This window comes from Magnolia sinica, chromosome 16 (genome assembly GCF_029962835.1).
Source record: "Magnolia sinica isolate HGM2019 chromosome 16, MsV1, whole genome shotgun sequence".
NCBI classification, from domain to species: domain Eukaryota; kingdom Viridiplantae; phylum Streptophyta; class Magnoliopsida; order Magnoliales; family Magnoliaceae; genus Magnolia; species Magnolia sinica.
Window position 1 is genome coordinate 250,214 of NC_080588.1, and position 24,152 is coordinate 274,365.

General features: G+C 40.1%; 1 non-coding gene and 1 pseudogene across 1 annotated transcript; one reads left to right on the forward strand and one right to left on the reverse strand.

The window, feature by feature from the left end:
• Positions 1–13,450: 13,450 nt before the first annotated feature.
• On the reverse strand, positions 13,451–17,273 carry LOC131229073 (pentatricopeptide repeat-containing protein At1g08070, chloroplastic-like; annotated as a pseudogene).
• Positions 17,274–23,563: 6,290 nt separating this feature from the next.
• On the forward strand, positions 23,564–23,637 carry TRNAI-AAU (transfer RNA isoleucine (anticodon AAU)). Its single transcript has one exon. It is a non-coding gene; the product is annotated as a tRNA-Ile (tRNA).
• Positions 23,638–24,152: the final 515 nt, after the last annotated feature.

Here is a 24,152-nt window from a genome sequence, read left to right on the forward strand (position 1 = left end):
AGATCTTGTCGGTGGAGCTACCTCGTGTCGGTTTGGAGTCCGCATTGTAGGTCACGCTGCTGCTTTTACGGAGTTGGGTCCGGGACCGTACGGAAGGGAACCGGCTTAGCCGGTCGAAAGCAGGTGGGTAGACCCGCTTTTGCACCCCCCACCGACAGCTCCCGGTCCGTCAATGTAGGATGCGAGTGGACACGGATCGCGTCCTGTGTAACTCACTATAAACTCTGCGGGGCATGATGTATGCGTCTTGTCATCTTATCGATGCCGTCCATCCGTTTTTTCAGCTCATTTTAGGGCATGATATTAAAATTGAAGCATATCAAACCCAAAGTAGACTTATCTAGAAGAAATAACGAGAATTGAACACTTACCGTCGAAAACGTCTAGGGGTAAAGAAGTTTTGAAACAAGCTGATATTTGTTCATTTCCATGTGATCTTGTGAATCAGTTGGATGACAAATAAACATCACTGTAGACCTAGCCATCATTATCTCCTTATTTCTCATGGTGTTGTCCACTTGAGCTTTAAATATTTTTCAATTTTAGAGCACGCATGAGTCCCTGAAATGAATGGACGGCATCGATAGGACAAATACATCCCGATAAGCTGCACAGAGTTTCCTCAGCACGTTATAACGAACTGAGTTAGTGCATAATCTACGTTCCATGCCAGTGACCCTACCCCGTTGGTACCGAGGATAGTTTCCACTGCTGCATCCTTACATTGAATCATTCGCATCCTTAGATCGAATCATTAGTAATCTCATTACGGCCAATATAAAAGCTATGGCTTATAATCATGCTTCATTGATGATCCCGACCTTTAAGTCTTGAAATTGAAAATGAACCATTAAATATTGATCTTTGTATATAATAAATTATTCAACAAATATTTCTTAAGATGTGTTGTTATCGAGTCAATTAAACAAGACAAACGAGTGAATCAAGGCCTATATTCAGTGTTTTATGTATCGATATGATGTGCGGGCATGTCATAGTCTACTTGACTCAAGATTTAATTAAATCAATGGTGTTCCCCATATTAAGACCACAAATTGGGGACTTATTCTTTCAACTATCAATTGCACTCAGTGTTCAAGTGATTTGTCAAAGGGTTGGAGTTAGTACTTCTAAATGGATTCTTTTTACTTTGCAACAATAGATGTAAGGCTACAGACTTGAGAATTTCTTCTTTTACCAGGGCTTTTAGCTCAATATTTCTCAAAAGAATAAGAATGTGCAGATGAATATAAGGCTAAACATTTTCAATTTTATTAATATTTGAATGTATAATCCATTATAATCGACAAAGTATTAGACAACTAAAGAAATAAACGAAAAAAAAAGAAAAGAGAATGAATACATGATTCGTCTATCGGAACAAACAATCAAGGCAGGTGATTAGTAGAATGTGACCGAATAGGTATGATCAACTAAATCAGAACTCAGTTGATCATGATCTCACAACTTAAGGTTGTAAATATTTAATATATCCCTATAGTACTATAGTCGGAGTTGTCAAGCAATAACGATTTATACTAAAACTAAGCTAGCCTATAATAAGATAAATGAAAAAGGTAAATGTAAAGTAGATAAATGTATTTGGCGTAAGGCCTTGAGCTTTCCTTCGATTGGTCCTTTTAGAAGCTTCTGAGAGGCGGTGGCCTTGCGCAATCTTCAATATCGTGAAGGATTTAGATGATTAGATGTAAAAATCTCATTGATTCTTCCATGTCAGCGTAGCCTATTGCGTACGATCACATGTACAAGAGAAAAACTCTCACTTCTTTCAATTATGCGGGCTTGAGTTCTCAGTCACTCGACTCCCGCATAGGAAAGTTGCTAGAGTCCTTACGTCACTTGGCTTTGGCACCCTTAGAAAGTGTTTTTATCATGACTCTAGCATTAATGCTAGATAGAGGTATGCTTGAATAAAATTCTAGCATTTAATACTGAGAGAGTGACTTGCTTTAATGAAACTCTTGCTTTTTTGTTGAGAGTGCTCCTAATAGAACTCTAGCACTTAATATCATTTCTCACATACACGTTTCTAACTCCTTCTCTTAAAGTTGATCTACACCACACATGAAATGATTGCCACATAGTGTCTCGTGAGTAAAATTACATCCATCACTTAGCGTGTAGTGACGACACATGGCGGCATCTCAATGGCTAGATCAGAGCACCAAATATGGGTGTAAAAAAGATGGCCCGCATACAAATAGAATCCAAAAAATTAACATTTCGTATCATTATTTAGAGACACCCAGGGGTGGTAACGGGCACTAAATTTTATAAAATAGGTATGTTTAGTCGGGAGACAGATTGATGGGACATGTTTTTATGATATGGGTTATTCATACCATAGATCTCACGATGGATGGTGAATACTCTAAAAAAATCTTCTTGATTGTGGTATTTTGATCCTTTGATGATTAGAGTATTTTCCTTTTGAATTTTTTTAACTGCATCGTTAACTATATGTCTCATTTGATTAACAATCTAGACTGCATAATGATGCAAGGATGAACGTTATGAGGTCGATCACCGTCTTCCTCAAGGATAACTACTCTTAATGCACAGAGCTTCTCTGGACTCCTCACAGAGATTTCTAGAATCCACGAGGAAAGAAAGCAAGAAGAATATAAATAAATTCTAATAAATTCGTAATTTATTTGATGATTGAAATAAATGAGATCATAGCCCTTTAAATAGGGATACCAAGCAATGGGAGAGAAATTAGAAGCAAACTATAACTAAAACTCCTAGAATCCGTAACTTACTATAAATAGTAAACTTACTATTTATATACAGTCGTGATGTTTACTAGTGCGTAGGGTTTTAGGCCAAAAATGGTAAGTGCCCTATTTGGCTTCACTAAGCTGTTCTCCTAATTATTTTAAACTCTTTTCGCGTTGGGCGCAACTCCTAAAGTGTAAGGTCTTGGAAAAATCCGTGCAAGGACCCGATTATCACCTTAGGCAGAAATCACCCAGGACCAAATCCTTTAGAAATTAGACGAGAATTAGCTAGTGCTACACTAGAGTACCTGTAAAATTAGCACTAATCACTTTAAATATGATCTGAAAGACCCAAAACGTATAGAATCATTGGCGCTACTTTACCCTGAAATCTAGAATCAATCTCTAGACCCGGTTGCTCTCGGGAGCACCTTGAAACTCCGTATCAAACTTGGACAGCACATCGAAAGTCCGATGATCGCGAAACTATACGAATATGACTGCTTTTCTGGGCTTGATAACCATCTCGGAAATCAAGTCCTAACAGTGTCCAAAAACACACAACTTGAGCCTGGAGCGAAGTATGTGAGAAACACGAATATCTTTAGAAAACGAACCCAGATTTAAGTGAATTGAGTCATTTGCTTGCAGGCCAAATCTAAATATTCAGACCGTCAGAATTTGACCCAATTACACCCTCGGATCATGGAAAATTCTCAACTCATGTCGGTGCACTTGTGGCCCTGATCGAGTACCGGTGACCGTTGAACTGAAACTGGTCCGGCACGGTCGATCTGTAAATCCGATCGGAGCGAAAACTCAGCTTGACCTACATCCAATGTCAGGGAACTTAAGTCTGACTGCATGCTGAAGGGAGGCCACTAGAAGTGCTCCGTTGGACTGAAACAGACGCCCTTTGGATATAACCTAAGTATACCTTAGCCCTGGGGCCATTTCCATCAATCCTAGGCCTATATAAAGGCTTAAAACCCCCTCTCTCTTACTCCATACGAAATTTCTAACCTAGGTGAGAGGAGAAAAGAAAGAGAAAGAAAGAGAGAGAAAGTGCGAGGAAAGTTAGGGTTTTGCTACAGAGATCGTTCCTTGCCGCTCTAAGTATTGAAACACCGCTACCGTGTCACTATACAGGCGATTCTGGTTCAGTTCTTAGGTAAGAAATTCTAACCCTAATCTATTTTAGGTTTTCAAATGGTGTATTAGATGAAATAGCTAACCTATTTTATACTATAGGTTGTCGTTGTACCGTAGACAAAGGCATAGTGTTTAAACTGAGTTCGTTATGAATCTACCGGCGAAAGGTGCGAACTATAAATATTTAGGTTATGGTTTTCAAGGCTTTCAATGTCAGTTAATGATTTATAACTGACTTGAATGCTATCACATGCTTAGATACGATGTTTCCCATGCTTTACACATATATATGAACTATGTTGAGTGTAGTGTACTCCAAGTGTTTGTTGAAATGACTGAATGAATATGGGATTATGATTTGTGTCTGCTGTGTCTATGGAATGCAAATACATGATTATTGTGTATGTAACAACTCCTTGTTGGAAGGATTTATCCAAGTATATGTTATAATCAACATATGTTATATATGTTAATATGTGTAGTCTAAGTGTTTGTAGAAATGTCGGTATGAGTAAGTATTTGGTGCATTGTACTTTATACAGGTGTCGAGATAAGATTCTCAACTACCTTAACTGTGTGTATAAATCTCTCCATGCAACTTGCATTATATTGTCTGTTTTACTTATGGAATGCGTGTATGGTAATCCATGTTTATGCTGTATTTCATAAAATGCTAAATGGTTGTAGGATCTGAATTATTTATTCAATACTGCATTTACTACTTCATGTGATTACTTGTTGGAATCGAGTGTGGTTGGGACTATGAAATAGTCCAGGCAATCGGTAACACGTCCTGGTTTGGCGACCGAGGTTGTTTCGCCACACCAGACACGTTCGAGGAATCCGAGTCGTACACTGCTAGTCGTCAATGGTTAAGCCACGTGGAGTGCTTACGCGCTCTATGTCAATCGGCTCGACGTATGCTCGTACCAGTCGAGCTTGTCAAGTAACCCGATTGGCCCGATCTATGTTCACCATATATGGACGCTACTGCTTGAATCTAAGTTACCAAACTCACCAGTGAAAAATCCGTTTAACTTTGGTATCTCGATCCGCTAAGACTAATGAACCGGACATGGTGGTATGGGACACCATAGTCAAGCTGTCGGCCTACGCTGGGGCGACGAGCCTCCTCGTAGTGACCAGTGAGCAACACCGCCTCGTGAGCCGAATACAGTAGTATGAGACACTGTATTTAAGCTGTCGGCCTACACTGATCAGGTGACGAGCCCTTTATAGTGACCTCGAGCATACTCTGAGACTGTGTTGAGGCGACGAGTCTTTTCGTAGTAACTAGAGTATAAAATAGGCCTACACTGATTAGGTGACGAGCCATTTGTAGTGACCTAAAACTACAACATCGTATGAGATTTACTAGAACTGATGACCCTAGAATGGATCATTGTTTGGGAATTAATATAAGGGAGGTACCTTAACTTCTCAACCATACTGTATGAATAAACCAAAGTAAGAACTTGGTTAACACGATCATAATATTACATTGCATAGTGCTTTGGCGAGGAAGTAGCATGTGTCTGGAGTGGTGTATGCCGCGACCGTGAGATGAAGCTGAGGGAGTGCGGGCGAGGGCATACATCATATCATACCATCTTTGTATTAACAAGAGTATTTAGGGCTTGATTGTTGTACTGCTTTATCATTTCTGCTTGATTGAATTGATAACATGTTAACATTTGCCTTATAGTTCCACTGAGTTGATCACTCACTCTCATGTTCTAGGACGGTGTTTTAAACACCAACCAGACTCTGTCTTAGTTGCAGATGGCGACGCAACATATGAGGCGGAGCCTGACTTCTACGACGAGGAGGAGGAGTTCTCTTATATGCAGTTATCAGGCGGGTTTACTTAGACCTTCCTGATCGACGGGGGCTACAGGGCTTATCATTTGTAGTTGGACTATCTTTGATATTTTGTATTTTGAACTAATACATGTAATTATTTGACCTGGCAATGTATTCATACTCTGGAGACCAGCAATGATCTATACGTTCCATATATGCTTATATACATCTCTCAATCTTCCACTTGCGTTATTTAACTGCCTCTGGAGTATGATATACTGATTTGGTATAATCTCACTCATGTTTAATGCACTAATATAGACAACATTCAATCATCATCATATATGTTGTATAAGTGATGTTTTACGACTCGGGAGTTGGGCTCCTGCTCGACCTCCGATTTTCAAGGCGTTACATAAAGCCCAATGGATGAAGAGTTATAATCAAACTAAAACTTAGTATTTATAGTAAAAATGGAATTAAAACAGGGAAACGACCGTCGATCTAGGGGTATTTCGCAAATTCGGCTTGCGCAACCCGGCGTAGTAGGTTGGGTGGCTAAAGTAGATTGTTCTACCCCAAAATCATATATTTTACGCTTAATAACTCATTCCAAATAATGAGATACGCCCGATTTAAGGTCAGACAGTCCAAATCACTTCTGTCATCGACCGGACCTTTTCTGATCCATCTTGACCATGAAACTACCCGCAGCCCACTCTACATCACATAATCATCTCCCAGATGTACAGAATCAGGCACATCAACATGAACAAAAGCCTTTATTTGATAGGTTGGTAAAGTGTGATGATTTATATGTTGAGGCAGAGGGGAGAGATTGCCCTAACATGAGGAGACCAGGAGTCTTTCTCTAGTCTCCTCACGTCAAGTCAGTGCGTGAAGAGACTAAGCCTCCTTGTGTAGAGGTAGTGCAAGAGAGACGTCTCTCTCTCTCTTTCTCTGTGTGTGTCCTCTCTTCATACATATGTACTTATATACGCTAGTGACAATGTTGTCAAAATTCTATGATTTACGATTTACGATATGCGATTTTAGTTAAATCTTAAGCAAAACAATTTGAATCCCAACATCGAATCTCATTTTATATGAATCCTATGATTTACTATTCATATCTCAATTTACGATTCAAATTATACTTTTCTTTTATTTTAAGCTTTATTTGGCTTTCATTTTATGTTTTTAAATTAGTTGGGGTTTTAAGGATTAAATTATTTTATTTGTTCTTTATAAGAGATTAAATGATGTATAATCTCTTCAATTCATATGATTTTTTGTGATTTCTTACCTCTTAACTGGTCGAAACACCAAATTGATGTAGGACTTACCTGTAATGTTTTTATGAATGGTTACAAACATGCTGACTTATTTGTATTATGGAACAATGTTTAGAAATCAAAATATTTTTTCATCGGTCTACAGTATCAAAAACTGCTTTTCTACCATGATCCTACATTTAAGAAAGGTAACAAAAGCATAAATTATTGAAGGACTCTTATATGTTCCTTTAAGAAAAAATTTCTTAGAAGACCCAAAAAAAAAAAAAAAAAAAAAAGGAAGAAGAAGAAGAAGAGGAATAATAATTCTTTAACACTGTCATGACATGGTATTATTTGGTGCACGTTGACAGCAAATATGGATAAGTTTTTTAAAAATCTGATGTATTTATACTTTTCATATATTTTTTCAAATTTTAAAGAAAATTATGATTTTCTTTTCTTTACGATTTGTCGATTTGATATGATTTAACTGCTACTACAGTTCGCAATATGATAACGATTTTAACAACGTTGGCGGGTGAAGCCTAGTGAACATCTTCTTCTAAAATACTTTTTTTAAGAGATTTCTTGTACCAAGGAAGAGTGGAAGAAAAGCAAGTCGTATATTTATATTTTCTCTGATTTTATTTAAAAAAGAAGGCTCGACATTGTTGTCACGTAGATATAGACACATTGTGAATCACTTACATCTCCATGACTCGGTCTCTTGGTTTTTCCATTTTCTTTTTTTTACTTTTTTTAAGGTTTTGGCTCATTTCTTTTCCTTTTGTTATTTTTTTTTTTAGCCTGCAGCAATTGTATGCGAATGTTTTTTCACAATATTATACACTTGTACTAAAAAATTATAAACTACCATAAATTTGATTGTCTTAAAGCCTCTAGTTGTAGTTAATCATACTTTTGTAATATATCATGATATTTAATATGTAATTCCATAAGCTTGAATGAGAAGAACTGATTTTCAAGCATCTACCAAACAGGGGCCTTAAATGCGGATCAAAGGACAAATCCTTGTTGAATTTGGATCACTAACTTATTTTCCATCTCACTAACTTATTTTCCATTCTATCTCCGTGTGTGGGCATGGCGGGACATCATTTAAATGTAGTTTTTCTTTATGACCCATCAATGATGACATCCAATATTTTGGCTGGTGTAATTTGAGTTATACGTGGGCCACGCGTGTATAATTCAATGTGCAAGAGATATGAACCATCAGCCAAAGTATCAAGTTTTTTCAGTTTTATTTACATTCAGAGGTTAGACTTGTGACACATTTTGAAAATGGTGGTGACTAATACTCTTGGCATGCCGCACTCATGTACAGCAATCCAGGCCATCCAATTGTAGGTGAATTGCTTTAAATTCACACCCATCAAAAGAATCCTCACCATCTAATTAATACCCATCGAGTGGATGGTAAAAAAGAGAAACAGACAATAGCCCAAATTGCAAGGTGAAATCAGACGCTTACTTCATTGTATAAGTGCAATTTTTAGGTTAGATGGTGTGAATTTCAGTACAAGTTTGCCATGTGTACAGTTGAAAAGTATAACCATCATTTTTTAAAATGGTAATGAACTATTACAAGTTTGTACTGTTTGTTTTACTTTTAAAAGAGGGGGGCTTATTGCAAACACCTTTTTTGCAACCTCCCCACGATTCCTAACTTGCCACTGTCTTAAGACCCCCTTTTATCTCTTTTAAATCGGAGGGCCCACCAAACAAGACTTTGAAAAATACTATCATGTATTCCTTTCTTTCTCTTTTTCTTAGATTATTTTAAATGGCCAAAAATGCAATGAGAAAATCTTCTACCAGTTGTTAAATTTGACTGTTTCAAATTTCCATATGTTTGTGGAAAAAAGAATTTTCTTTCGAAAAGGGATTGTTTTAAATGGCCAAATATGCAATGAGAAAATCTTCTACCAGTTGTTAAATTTGACAGATTCAAATTTCCATATGTATTTCGCAAACGGAAAAAAAAAAAGTCTGGACGTCCAAATCAAGCGGTCTACTTTATTTCATTTGAATATAAGACTAAGGAGTTGTTATTTGCGTATCATTTCCGTTAATCATGCCACCTAACTGAAACTTTCAGCATCCATTGATTAGCTGCTTACACATTTCTTTTTCTTTTTCTTTTCTTTTTTAAATCAAAATCAAGTGAAACTTTCTCTCAACTCCATGTGAGACAAAAAAGGCATCAAGGCACCACCAGAAAATCTCTCTCTCTCTCTCTCTCTCTCTCTCTCTCTCTCTCTCTCTCCATGAAAAAAGAAGAAGAAGAAAAAAAAAAAAAACATTATTGAAAGTAGGTATACCATCTACCTTAATAAGCTGTCCATGAATCTCATAAATAAGAAATCTGACTCAATGGATTTGGTCCTTTCATTCCACCAACTGCTTTGATAGCAGGTACACCGAAATGGGATGCTCCCATGTAAAAATCTCATTCTACTTGCATCGCTAGAGGTTCTGTTCCTCAAAACAATTGGCTTATATGATTCTTCCAGAAAAGATGTTCTCATCTCACATGCCTCATGTGCTTACCTTGTATCTCTAATAACACATGGCTTTTCCTTCGGCACTAGAGCCGTGTCTGCCGACATCCGCCACATGGGCAAGGTCCTAGCCACTCATTAGTCAGGTCCTACATATAGATGGCCTGGCCCAAATAACAGGCTGGTTCACTCATCAAATGCACCGCTCCTGTATGTTGACTGTGTACCACTGGCAACCATCCATTATCTTCTTACCCATGTGGTCCACCTAATAAATCAATATGGTGGGGCCCACCTAGAAGTTTCCGTCCTTGCTTCTGGACGGTGAGCGGGCACACAGCACCGACAGACGTATATACAGTGCCACTGGAAAAGCTCCGCGGGCCTCTCCACGATGCATGTGTTTTATCCACGCCTTCCATCAATTTTGCCTGCTCATTTTAGTGCATGATACGAAAATGAGGCAGATTCAAATCTAAATCTCAGGTGGACCACACCTTTGAAAAAAGTAGTGATTGAACGCCCACCATTAATAAAAACTTCCTGAGGGTTACAAAAGTGTTGGATGAAGCTGATATATATATATATATATATGTGTATGTGTGTGTGTGTGTGTGTGTTTTTCCTTCATCCAGGTCTGTGACGAAATCAACCGGAGGTTGGATGGAATACATCACATTGGACCCTAGGATGTTCCTAATGGATGTTCCTAATGGTGGGTGTTCAATCACCACCATTTCCCGTGATGTGGAATCGCCACTGTTTCCCGTGGTGTGGTCCACTTGAGATTTGGATCTGTCTCATTTTTAGGCTTATGCTATAAAATGAGCTGGAAAATTTAAATAGACTGCGAATATATAAACACATACATTGTGGTAGGGCGCGCAGAGCTTCTCATGTCGGTGGTGTTGTATGATGCACCGAGTCTATCAGCGGACAGCCTTAAAGGTATATGCCTAATGTATTTAAATTATGAAGCGGATGTCTGTTAGAGTCTACCCGACTCAAGGTTTGACTAAATAGTTGGTTTCCCATCACGTTGAAGCATATGGATTGGAGACTACATACAGGATCACCTCTCAACCATCAATTGTGCTAAGGATCACCTCTCAACCATCAATTGTGCTAAGCGTTTAAGCAATTTGTGAAAAGGTAGGTGTATACACCCTAACTTGAGATAAGCTTGATCGAACAGAAATCCTAAAACATACCCTTAAACCTAGTCCCAAACCCGAACCCTACGAAAAACCTAACCTATAGAGTTAACCTTCGAGTCAACTCACCTAGTCAGCCCACATAGCCTACCCAGTCAACTCACATTGTCAAACTTAGCCCATTCCAAAGCCCAATCCAAAATGGAGGGGAAGCAGCAAGGCAGCTTTGGAGAGCCAAAGTTGTCCATGTGTACGAGATGAACCAACCTCTGATGCTGAAGCAAAAAAAGCAAGGACAAGCGGTACCCAGGGTGTCGCTCGCCACATGGCACTAGTCGTATTTCGGCCAGCTGTTAACTCATGTGTTGTTGTCCTCCTCCTCCTTGCTTATTTCATACATGTGCAAAATTCAGAAAGTACTCTGATTCTCCTCTCTTGAGCCAAAATTACACCTTATGCCATTCAAATCAACACATGAGATTTTGCTACATGGTAATCTCAAATCACAACCATCCAAACCCTCTTTAATATCAAGCTTTATAAGAATTACTAGAAAATCAGGCTGGAGGGCTATAAATACACACATTCCCTTTACATTTCAAGCATCACTCATTCTTCATCCCTTACCAACCCAAAAGCATCCTAAACCCCTTAAGCATCTCCCACCAAGGAGAGTGAGAGTGAGAAAAAAAGAGAGACTAGCCAGGGTCCAGCCCTAACACTAGCCTCTTCAGTCAATTCAAGTTCAATCCAAGCCACTCAATAAGATCCTTGTAACAGTACCGTTCACCCCACCATTTTCAATCAAGCTTTATCTAGCCCATAGCATTTGCATAGCATAACATTCACCTCATCCTCCAACACACTTTGCACCATATTGGCTCGGAAGAATACTCTGAGGCTTGCCGATTTAATTGGATCCTGCCCAACAAAAAACTTGTCAATTATTTCATATTTTGTCACCAACATTGCATACATTTGCATACGAAAATAAAATCATAACCCTCACAAATAGTTAATATCTTGTGAAGTAGAGACCGCACATCTGTACGGGCAAATCGGGTTCCTAACACCTTCCCTCTTTGTAATCACGATCACTTACTTAAAATCTTTAATCACAGAACCAAATAGTCATCTTAGGGCAAGAAATCTTCGGATCTCTACCCTAATGTTCCTATAGGGTCTAGCTGACTATAGAAATGAAGAAATTAGCTAGTGGCGACTCTGGTCAAACATAATCAATCAATCACCAGCGCAAAAGGCCTTTGAAAGAGGCAACCTATGGAGCAAAGCAGGACCTCGAGTCAAATATAGCCCATGATCCCAACGTCCATGAAATGACGACTCTATTGGTGATGTGCTAGCCACACTAGTAGCGACCCAACTCAAAAAATAGGATCTCACTGATTCTTGAGGATTAATAGTTCTCGAGTGGACCGGAATGGTCTAGTTTATATAGGCACCAGGGAAGTGAACCATTGCTAGGTGGTCATCAATGGTTCAGAACGTTTGAAAAATGTTTCTGACCGTTGATATTCAATTCGGGTTGTTTCAGATCGTTGGATCAAAAGATCTTACCATTGGATCATCAAAGCCCGTCCATTTTCGGACCGTTCTCAAAATCGCTGACTGTTTTGGATCGATAGATCTGACCGCTCATCTCATACCCCTGGCACCGTCTCGTGACACGATGCACACGTGCAAAGTGCTCCATCTAGTGCCACTATAGCCACACTACCCACGCCCATGCCCGATCGCGTGTGCGTGCATTCTGGTGCATAACCCGAGCATCTCAAAATCTCCAAGTAAGAATACTACACACACGTCCAATTATAAAATACAAAACATATTTCCTCCTTTCTAATGTGGGACTAAAGAAAACCACACTTTTCATTTGAAAATTTCGACAACGTTTTGGCGGAAAAATGAAATTTTCAAATATTTTATTTTTTCAAAACCAAAATTTCAACAGGAGTTGGGTACATGAGACTTTTTCTTCAATTCTAATTTATTAAGGGTTATAACTTCAGTTAGACTATAAGTCATTAAATCATTTCTTATTATCTCCATCCATGTCCTTTTGGGCTTTTTCCTTGGCCTTTTAGAGATTTCAGCTTTTATCATCTCACTCTTTCTAATTGACATAGTTTTTTTTTCCTTCACTGCACATGACCAAATCATCTAAATCTATGTTACTTTGTCTTATTACCTATTTTAGCTACTCCTAAATTCCCTTGAATGCATTCATTCCTTATTCTATTCTATCCTTCCTTCTCTTGCCACTCATCTCAACATCTCAATATCCTATGAACGGGTTTTTCCTTAAGATTGCTCAACATTCTATACTATAAAGCATGGTGGTCTTATAGCCATCTTGTAAAATTTTCCTTCCAGTTTGAGTGGTACATGTGACAATCACATAAAACTCCATATGCATATCTTCATTTCTTCCATCCTGCTTGAATTCCATGGGCAACATCCTTCCCAATCTCTCCATTGTCATAAATTATCAATCCAAGATATCGATAGTAGCCATTTTGAGAAACTTCTTCATCAACAATCTTAACTAATTCTTTGTTACCACTCATATTATTACTAAAACTGCAGTGGATATTAAATTCTTTAGATCCTGAACCTTTCGAATTCATCCAATTTGAAATTAAGGTTCCATGTGTTTTCCTGGTGACAAAGAGAAAGAATGGAAAACACAAAAACAAGAAGAAGAAAGAACGAAAAGCAAGAAAAAAGAGTTGACCTAGCACGGTTGTAACGTTTGATCAACACGTCTTTACTTAAGAAGGGAAATTTCAGGAATCTTTATCAAACCCTTACTTTAAATGGACTAGTACAATTGGCATGTGCAATTAAGGCTGCAACTTGGGTTCAGGTCAAACAGAACCTGACAGACCCAATGCAAGTTGAAGGTTGGGTCGGGTTGTCAAGGTCCTCAGGTTGGTTTATAATGAGCTGCATCAATTTGGCTATAAACACGTCATATTTATAAATTCTCATCTATATTTACTATACCTCATCTCGAGAATTTTGGATTTAGAAGATCGATGGACTCGATACTTTCAGTAGTTGATGTCCATACCCATACTCTTGGCAGCATAACTTTGAAATTGCCCCACGAAACTATAGTCTTTTTGATGAACCTTCTACTCTAGCACTGCTCTAGCTTCGGATCATGCTTTGGACTTGTGCTCTCCTGCTTCCTAGCTGTTTATACTCGCTAACATTTAGAAACAGATGCTTCCCTCTCCTGCACATGAATCCGTGCTGCTTGCCTTGATCATGTTTCATGAAACTATATTATGCCAAAATGCACCAAACCCTAGTCTCATGAGCTGGAAATATAGCACATGTGAACATGTGATCCCGAAAAACTTCAAAACTGGTAGTGTATTTGCATCAGTGGCTGGTCGTGTTTGATCAATACACCTTGAGCACAGAAGTTGTACACATGCTATATCCAATGCCAAAATTGGTAGCTTAGGTAGTGGCAAGAGCATTTTGCATGCCTTCCATTTTGAGTTGGAGAGATCATGATAGAGAATCATCATACTCGTGCAGAGCAATTAAAGAGAACCAGCAGAATTAGCCAAATGTATTGAATGTTTCTTGAAAAGAAAATTCCTCAATCAATCTCAATTGCTTCGATAAGCAATCCAAGATCCTGTACATTTGCGGATACAGAGGATGCGTCCAATCTCCCACAAGAAACTCATGAATCTTGTCTTCCACCTCAATCCAACTACATCCAGGAGTCTTCCGAGTGCCAGAACATCTCATATTCATCCTTACATTCTCAACATCCTTCCATCTACTCGCGCCCGCATATATGTTTGATAAAAACACATAAATCAGATCATTATCAGGTTCTAATTCAATGAGATGTCGAGTAGCATACTGATCACCAATCTGGATGTTTTTGTGGGTTGCACAAGCACCAAGCAAAGATCCCCATATGCTAGCACTAGGTTCAATGGGCATTTCCTCTATAAACCTTTTACCCTCATCAATCTGTCCAGCTCGACCGAGTAGGTCTACCGTACAAGCATAGTGTTCCATTCCAGGTTGAATACAATGGTGTCTAATCATGGAACTGAAATGCCTGTGTCCTTCATCAATCATGCCTCCATGTGAACATGCTGTCAATATACCCAGATAAGTGACCTCATTTGCTGAACCCCTTCCTTGAACATTCGCCCAAACAGAGAAATCACTTCTTGGTAATGGCCATTCAAGGCGAATCCATTTATCATGGCTCTCCAAATGACAACATCTCTTGGATGAATTCTATTGAAACTCGACAGGCATCCATCAGGCACCCACATTTTGCATACATATCCAAAAGGGCGGTTCCTACTGATAAATCGGACACCATTCCCATCTCCTCCAACAAGTAATCAATTTCTCTTCCTTTTGCAATTGCTCCAAGTTGAGCACATGAAGAAAGAACACTACAAAACGTGACCTTATTCGGCTCCACTCCAGAATCCTGCATCTCTCTAAAGACTTCCAAGGCCTCATTCGCATAACCATTCTTCGCATACCCATTAATCAAAGAATTCCAAGAAACAACATCTCTTTCCGGCATTCGGTTAAACATTTCACGAGCTTCATTGATGAATTCGCCTTTAATATACATATCCAACAAAGAGGTACAAACTATCATATTCATCTCCATACCGCTCCTCGCCATGAAATCATGCGCCCACTTCCCCCTCTCAGAATCTCCCATCTGAGTGCAGGCGGACACCACACTCACCATTGTGACTGAATTCGGCTTCACTCCCAAACTCTGCATTTGCTTGAACAATGCCAAAGCCTCACTGGGACCGCCATTCTGAGCATATCCTGCTATCATCGCACTCCACAAGACAACATCCGCGCCTTTAACCACATCGAAAACCAACCGAGCTGAGACCGAATCTCTGACACCAAAATACCCAGAAATGATCGAGGTGTGAGACACAATATCCCGTTCAGGCATTTCTTCGTACACAAGACATGCATCTCTAATTGACTCACATTTCACATACAAATCAAGAATGCTGTTCCGGATGTAAACATCGGACAGAAAGCCAGTTTTTAAGATCTGGGCATGAATCTGCTTTCCTTCTAAGATAGCCAAAACGCTGCTACAAGCCTTCAAAACAAAAGGGTATGTGAGGTGGCTCGGTATGGTGCCTTGGCAGCGCATTTCATAGAAGAAGAGTATTGATAGGCGATAAGAGCCGTTTTGGGAGAAACCCCTTATCATGGCCGTCCAAAGGAAGGAACTTGGGTGGGGAATCTGCTGAAAGATCGAAGAAGCGACCTGTTATATTTTGTTTTAAAATAGTAGTAAAATTTGAATTTTCAAATTTTCGGTAATTTCCCTCCATTTTTGAAATTGTAGTACTTTTGAGTTTGGGGTTTTGTCCCACATCGGATTTCACAAAGTTAACTATCTTGTATATAAGATAGTATTTTTGCTTAGGGCTTGAGCCCCTTTCAGGGGGCATGTGAATTTGGTCCTGTGGGGGGGCTATGCCAATAGCTCTAATCTATGCCATTAACCACACACGCGCGCGCGCGCCGTGTCCGTGTCCGCGTCCGCGTCCGTGTCCGCGTGCGCGACGCGACGGGACGGGACGGGACGGGACGGGCTGGGCTGGGCGCGGGCGCGGGTGCGGGTGCGGGTGCGGTGTGTGTGTACTCGCGTGGGTGTGTGTATGGGTACTCGCAGGACTGTATATGCGGGAGTGTACTCGCACTTGCGCCTTTTCGTTTTAAACCAGAGAGATGCGTCCCTTCCGGTTGGTCGCCTCGGTTGGGTTTAAACCCAACGGACCTAACCTTTTGAAAAGGGTGCTTATGCACCACTTCGGAGTCTATAAAAAGACATCCGATTCCAGTTTCAAATATATGAAAAATCCTTCTCTTATAAAACACTCTCTGATATTCGGTTTTAAGCATTTTCTGCTGAGTTCATCGCTGAGTCAACTCAGCACTTTCGGATTAAACTGCAAGTGGTTCGAGCCCGTGTACAGTGAGTGCACCGCTGGGACCGGGTCATAGTCGTTGTATCCTGGAGATCGATTACTCTGGAAACGCTGTCTAAGGGAAGCAAATTCGATTTCAAGCCACGTGACTCAGTCACGCCTCGACTCAATTCAATAAGTTCTTATTTCTCAAAAAATTTATTTTCTTTTTTGGTTCTCGATTTTAATAGTTTATTTAATTTAACCAAATATTCCAACACGACCTGCATCCGATGAGTAGAACTCCAGAAATCGACAAGCTTGGTGGCGAGAAAGCTGGAGTTTTTAAGGCCATTGGCGAAGAAATAAGCGAGGATTCGATTGAATTGATGGATGTGAGTGGTGAATTTGAGGAAAGAGATGAATTTCTCTTCTGGGTTTTGGTGGAAAGCGATTGATGAGGTAGAGGGAAGAAAGCTAGCCGTTGATTGTGTTCTTCCCATGTCCTTGGCGCCAAGTTCATTAGAAAAACGGTTAGTATCTATCACACGTGTGAAGTCTCGAGGGTGCATTTTGTATTTGAGATAGGATGACGGTTGGAAGGGCTGCCAATGGGCCCGGCTGGCCGGCCAGGCTTTCCAGCTTGGCCCGCTTCTGCGCGGGTTTAGACTGAAATAGTAGGTCTGAGGGCTGGACCGGGCTCAAAATTTAAGCAGTATATTAATCGGGTGGCTTGCGATGCAACTGTGAGACTGTTCAGCTCCAACCCGACCCGGAAGCGGATTGCGTACTAAGTAAACTCCATGGGGCCACAGTGATTTGTGTCTTTGATTCCCCCCCATTTTACCTGATAATTTTATCCTTGAGACAAAAAATGAAGCATATCCAACGCTCAAATGGACCACACCACTGGAAGTAGTGTGAATCGAATGGACCACACCACTGGAAGTAGTGTGAATTAAACGTGTACCGTTGAAAAAAAAAAAAATTTTGGGGGTCATAGAAGTTTTTGATCAAGCTGATATTTGTTTTTCCCGTCATTCACATCTTTGTGATCTTATAAACAGGTTGGATGACAAACAAACATCACTGTAGGCCCTAGGAAGGTTTCAACAGTGGAAATCATTATTTTCACTGGAAATTCTACGGTGTGGTTCACTTGAGTTTTGGATATGCTTCAATTTTAGGATGAACTCTTAAAATGAGCTGGAAAAAAGTATAGACGGCATGGATAAATCACATTCGGTGAGAGTACATGCATCCTTGGGGCCTGTTTGGCCAGAAGAATCTCATGAGATTAGGAGGGATGGGATGGATTTTAAGGTAATGATGGTTTGAGATCCATGGGATTGCTATATCCTGGGACAAGTTCACTAGGTCTGCTTGGCACACCCGGCATATCCCAGGATTTTACCTTCTAATCCGTCCAACCAAGGGATGGGATCAATTTTAAGGTAATGATGGTGATGTCAGTGGATTGTTTTAAGATCAAGGGATTGCTTATATTCCCAGGAGAAGTTCACCAGGTCTGTTTGGCTCGTCATGAATATCCCGGGATACCGTGATTCCATCCCTCCTAATACCGTGGGATTGGTCCGGCCAAACAGGCATATTGACATGCTAAATGAAATGCACGTGCTAAACAAATTGCACAAGTAACATGTTTAACTCAAATTAAATGCGAATCGGATAGTGGGCCCTCTTCATATGGTTAAAATAGCAAGAGGAATGCACCACAGAGATCACCCTTGGCAGAAACCAAGATGGTCCATTCATCAGGTTGGGTACCCTGTTGAAATTTGAAATCAATGGACAGCCGACGGACAGCTGATGGTCCAACTCAATGGGCATTTGATCTAGCTGTTCTTCATGGCATGGCCCACCATTTTTACGGCTCCAGTGCTCCACTGAAGTGAGACATCGTTAGCAAGGAAAAACATGCGTTAGAGGTTTTATACCCCCTTGCATGTGACATTATTTTAGGTTTTATTTTGAATTTTATATATTGTACCATGAGGTCAACATCATAGGAACTTCCCATGAGGTCGAGCTGTGTGGGCCACACCGTGAAGTGTGTCGAACATCTACCCCATCATTCAGATGCACCATTCCATGGTGGGTCATGGGCTTAAAAATCAAGTCAATCCATGACTTGGGTGGGCCACACCATATACAAAATTTGAGAGGGGTTACCCTCCTATTAAAACATTAATTCATAATCATTTATTGGTCCACTAAGATGTGGTTCACACATCCAGCCCATCCATTGTGTGTGTCCCACTTGGATGAGGGATCACAGCAAGTTTCAACCGCATCTAAAACTCATCTAAGCCCCACCAAGTGCTTTTATATATTTTAGGATGTCTTCACATGGTTTTAGATGGTGTGGCCCACCTGAATTTTATATACGGCTCATTTTTGGGATATCCCATAAAATAAAGGGAATCCATAAAATGCACGGTGTTGATGTATAACAAACATCATGATGGGGCCCACACAGCTCGACCTCATGAGAAGTTCAGATGAGTTCGACCTCAACCATTTCCTATGTATATTGCTTCATGGGAACTTCCCACGAGGTCGAGCTGTGTGAGTCCCACCGCAATGTGTGTCGAACATCTACCACATTATTCAGGTGCACCATTACATGGTGGGCGCCACATCCTTAAAAATCAAATCAATCCATAACTTGGGTAGGCACACCACATACAACGGTTGAGAGGGGTTATCCTCCCATTAAAACACTCATTATCATTTGTTGGGTCCACTGAAATGTGATTCACAAATCCATCCCATCCATTATGTGTGTCCCACTTGGATGAGGGGTTAGACCAAGTTTCACCCACATCCAAAACTCAAGTGGGCCCCACCAAGTGATTTTATATGTTTTAGGCATGTCTTCATATGATTTTAGATGGTATGGCCCACATGAATTCCATATACAACTGATTTTTGGGATATCCCATAATTTAAAGGGGACCCATCAATGGGGCCGACACAGCTCGACCCATGGGAAGCTCCCATGAGGTTGACGCATAGAACCATTTCCCAGTGTGCGTGCGTGTGTATATATAACATATAAAAGCACTTGGTGGGGCCTACTTAAAATTTGGATGCATCCGAAACTTGGTTTGATCCCTCATCCAAGTGGAACACACATAATGGATGGGCTGGATTTGTGAACCACATCTCAGTTGGCCCAACAAATAATTATGAATGTTTTAATGGGAAGGTAACCCTCTCAACTTTTGCATGTGGTGTGGCCCACACAAGTCATGGATTGACTTGATTTTTAAGCCCGAGATCCACCATGGAACTAATGGGGTAGATGTTCGACATGCATCACGGTGGAGCCACACCGCATAGAACCATTTCCCATATATATATATATATATATATATATATAGAGAGAGAGAGAGAGAGAGAGAGAGAGAGAGAGAGAGAGAGAGAGTTCCGGTCTCCTGCGCACCATGCCGCATCATGCTTAAATACGAGCTTCCATATTGTCCGCTAGATCCTCCTATCGGCTGGGATTCAAGCACCGTGAGGAGAGAGAGTATCCTTGAAGGAGGGCTCGCGCGGCATCTTTCTCGGCATCCGACGGGTTTCTAATGAAGTGGCGTCTCTCAATGTTGTGGGCCATGCCACGGTGTATGTTTTTTATCTACACCGTCCATCAATTTGGAGAGATCATATTAAGAAATGATCCAAAAAATGAATCAGATCCAAAGCTTGAGAGAACCCCACCCACCATCAAAACGTTCTAATGGCCGTGATAGTTTTCCTTGAGTCAAATATTTGCGTTTTCCTTCTTTCATGTCTGCTTTAACACATGAACATGTGGGATCTCAAATAAACATCATGGTGGAACTTCAAAAGGTTTCAACGGTGGGTGTCACTCTCATCACTGTTTTCTGTGGTGGGGTCCACCCCAGCCTTGGATCTGCCTCGTTCTTTGGGCCATGCTCTAAAATGATCTCTCTAAATGTATGGACGGTGTTGATACAACACATACAACATGGTGGGCCCACAGAAGTAGGTGACGTCACTTCAGTAGCCAGCCTGTCAGGGACGCAGATTTCCTGCGAAAGCCTACCGTTGGAAGTTCCTGCGCTGGGAACGCAGTTGGGCCACTGGGATGTTTGTGAGAAATCCTCACCGTCCATCAGTTTTGTGAGTTCATTTTAGGACATGCGAATGACGTTATTAACGGTATGGATGGGATGTAAACATCAATGTTTAACCCAGGTAGGTTTCAACGGTAGGAATTTCCCTAAATACATTTTCCTTTAGTACGGCCCACTTGAGTCTTGGATCGTGTTCAATTTTGGTCTAATCTCCTGAAATTATCTCAGAAAACGGATGAACGGAGTGGATTCCTGAACAACATGACGGTGGGCCCACCTATGCTCCCAGCGCAGGAACTTACTACGAAAGGCTTTCGCAGCCTGTCACATTCCCATCCCCATCCCCATCCTTGCGCACGCATCCTTGCCGGAGGCGGATTGCGTCCTAACCCCGCCCGGACGGTAGGTTGTGGGGCCCATCGTGATGTTAGTGTTTTATCCATGCCGTCCACCCATTCTTTCAGATCATTTTTTGGTATGAGCCTAAAAATGAGGTTGATCCAAATCTCAAGTGGACCGCACAGTGTTAATTGAACGCCCACCTTTAAAAACTTCTTGGGGGCCACAAAGTTTTAGATCAAGCTAATATATATTATTTCCCTTCATCCAAGTTTGTATGACATCATCAACAGGTTAGATGTCAAATAGCCATTATAGTGGGCCCTAAGAGGTTTTTAATGGCGAAAATTCAATCAAAACTGTTTTCCCATGGCGTGGTCCACATGTGATCTAGATATACCTAATTTTTGGGACAATGTCATAAAATTATCTTTTAAAATGGATGGACGGCGTGGATAACTTATACATCATGGGGTCTACAGAGCACGGACCACAGCTGATGGCAGTGTCACTAGCCAAACCGCATCACCCTAGGAGGTTTTTAATGACGGAAATTGAATCAAAACTGTTTTCCCATGGTATGTTCCACGTGTGATTTAGATATACCTAATTTTTGGAATAATATCGTAAAATTATCTTTCAAAATGGATGGACGGCATGGATAAAACATATACATCATGGGTCCACATAGCACTAACCACAGCTGATGGCAGCGTCCCCAGCCAAACCGCGTCATCCTGGGAGGTTTTTAACGACGAAAATTCAATCAAAACTGTTTTTCCATGGTGTGGTCCACATGTGATTTATATGTATCTAATTTTTGAGATAATATCACAAAATTATCTTTCAAAATGGATGGACGGCATGGATAAAACAAATGGTCCACATAGTACCGACCACAGCTGATGGCAGCATCACCAGCCAAACCGCAAAAAAAATTCTCGCCGAAAAAAGTGTTGCGCGAGTCCTCCTTCGGGAGACTCTCTCTTGCGCATGGCTGTTAAATCCCGGTCGATGAGGGGATCTAATGACGGAAGAAGGAGCTCTCATTTAAGGTCGATGCGGCATGGTGCGCAGGAGACCAGGACTATATATATATATATATATATATATATATATATATATATATATATATATATATATATATATATATATATATATATACAAACACACACACACACACACACACACACACACACACACACACACACATCCAAAATCTGAACCGTTCATGTGAAGCAGCACCTCGTGAAACCACCCAGGACCAAGTTTTGCTTTGATCTAGAACTTTAATGGGCCATGAAAAATTAAAACAGTTTCCTCCCTTGATTTGCATTTCTCTTTGCTATGGCCCACAAGAATTTTAGATTAGGGTGAAAATTGCTCATGTGAGGTTTCATGGGATTCCCCATCACATGGACCGTTCAGATTAGACACCCATAACACGTATGCAAAGGTGCGCACGTGCATAGGTGCGCAGGGGAGCATGACTCTCTCTCTCTCTCTCTCTCTCTCTCTCTCTCTCTCTCTCTCTCTCTCTCTCTCTCTATATATATATATATATATATATATATATATATATATATATATATATATGGGATTTTTAAGCCCTAGGCCCACCATCGAATGGTGCATCTGACTGATGGGGTAGATGTTCAACACGTACCACGGTGGGGCCCACACAGCTCGACCTCATGAGAGGTTCCCATGAGCTCGACCGCATAGAACCTTTTCCATATATATGTGTGTGTGTGTGTGTGTGTGTGTGTAGTTGCGGTAGTATCATCCATTATACTAAGTAAATTGGTAGAGCATGGTTGAACCCTGTCCAAGCCAGATGAGTTGAACTGACCCAAAATCCAAAACCAAATAAAGAATATATATATATATATATATAAGTTTTTATTTATAGTTATTCTTATTATTATTATTATGTGTGTTTATATGTATTTATTATCCAGATTAAGTTGCTTATAGCCTTAATGTCATATTCCATTTGTAAACCTGATATGGGTCATGATGGGTTGGGTCAAATTAGTCTAGTTGACTGTACCCATTCACAATTGAATGGGTAAGGACGTGTCAGGCTGGGCTCCATGATTTTTTAACTAATTTGGGCGTGAATATTTTGCCTGTTTAATAAATGAGCCTTGCGGGGGCTGACCCCGACGCATCCCTAACAGGACCCATTGCCACCCCTTGGGTGATGGTTGAAATATCCGCACTAAAAATAGTTGCAGGTGGCACACTTCTAACTTAAAACTAACCGTCCAGATCATGTCCCCTAACTTCGAACGATCATTAACTAAAGTTAACCCTAGTTTGGTTTTTATATCTAGATTATGCACGCTGTGTTGAAAAGTAGTAAAAAAATGCAGTTTAAGAGATCACTTTTCATAACTAAGAGATTCTAATAATTTATCAAATCAAATTAAATTTTGAATATAATATATTTATTATAAAAAGAAAATCAATTGGCCTATTAGCTCAGTTGGTTAGAGCGTCGTGCTAATAACGCGAAGGTCGCAGGTTCGAGACCTGCATGGGCCATTATCTTTTGTAAGTTTTACTTCTTTTAGATATTATTTTTATAAATTTTATAATATTATATATAACTTTGGATTTATTTATATTTTATAAAATTTGCATATTTTATATATTATTATAATATTATATATAACTTTGTATACTGCTATCTGTATTTTTCAAACTATACATGTCATCTTATTATATATATTTTTCAAAAGGTTATATATAACTTTGGATCTTGCTATCAGCATTCTCCATTATATATAGGCTGAAGTATTCTCAAGGGAAAAGGAAACATCCTTCTCAAATCCTTTCACTCCTAATCATATTGAATATTTTTTAAAAGGGACATACACATATAGGAAAAAGAAAAAAGAAAAAAAGTTATATAAGATTGATCTCATAAGAGCCTCCCATGAGGTTGAGCTCATTAAATTCCTTTGTAATGTGTTTCGGACATCCACACCATTAATTAGATGCACTGTTCACCATCAATTAAATGCACCCTTTCATGGTGGGCCACAGGCTTAAAACTT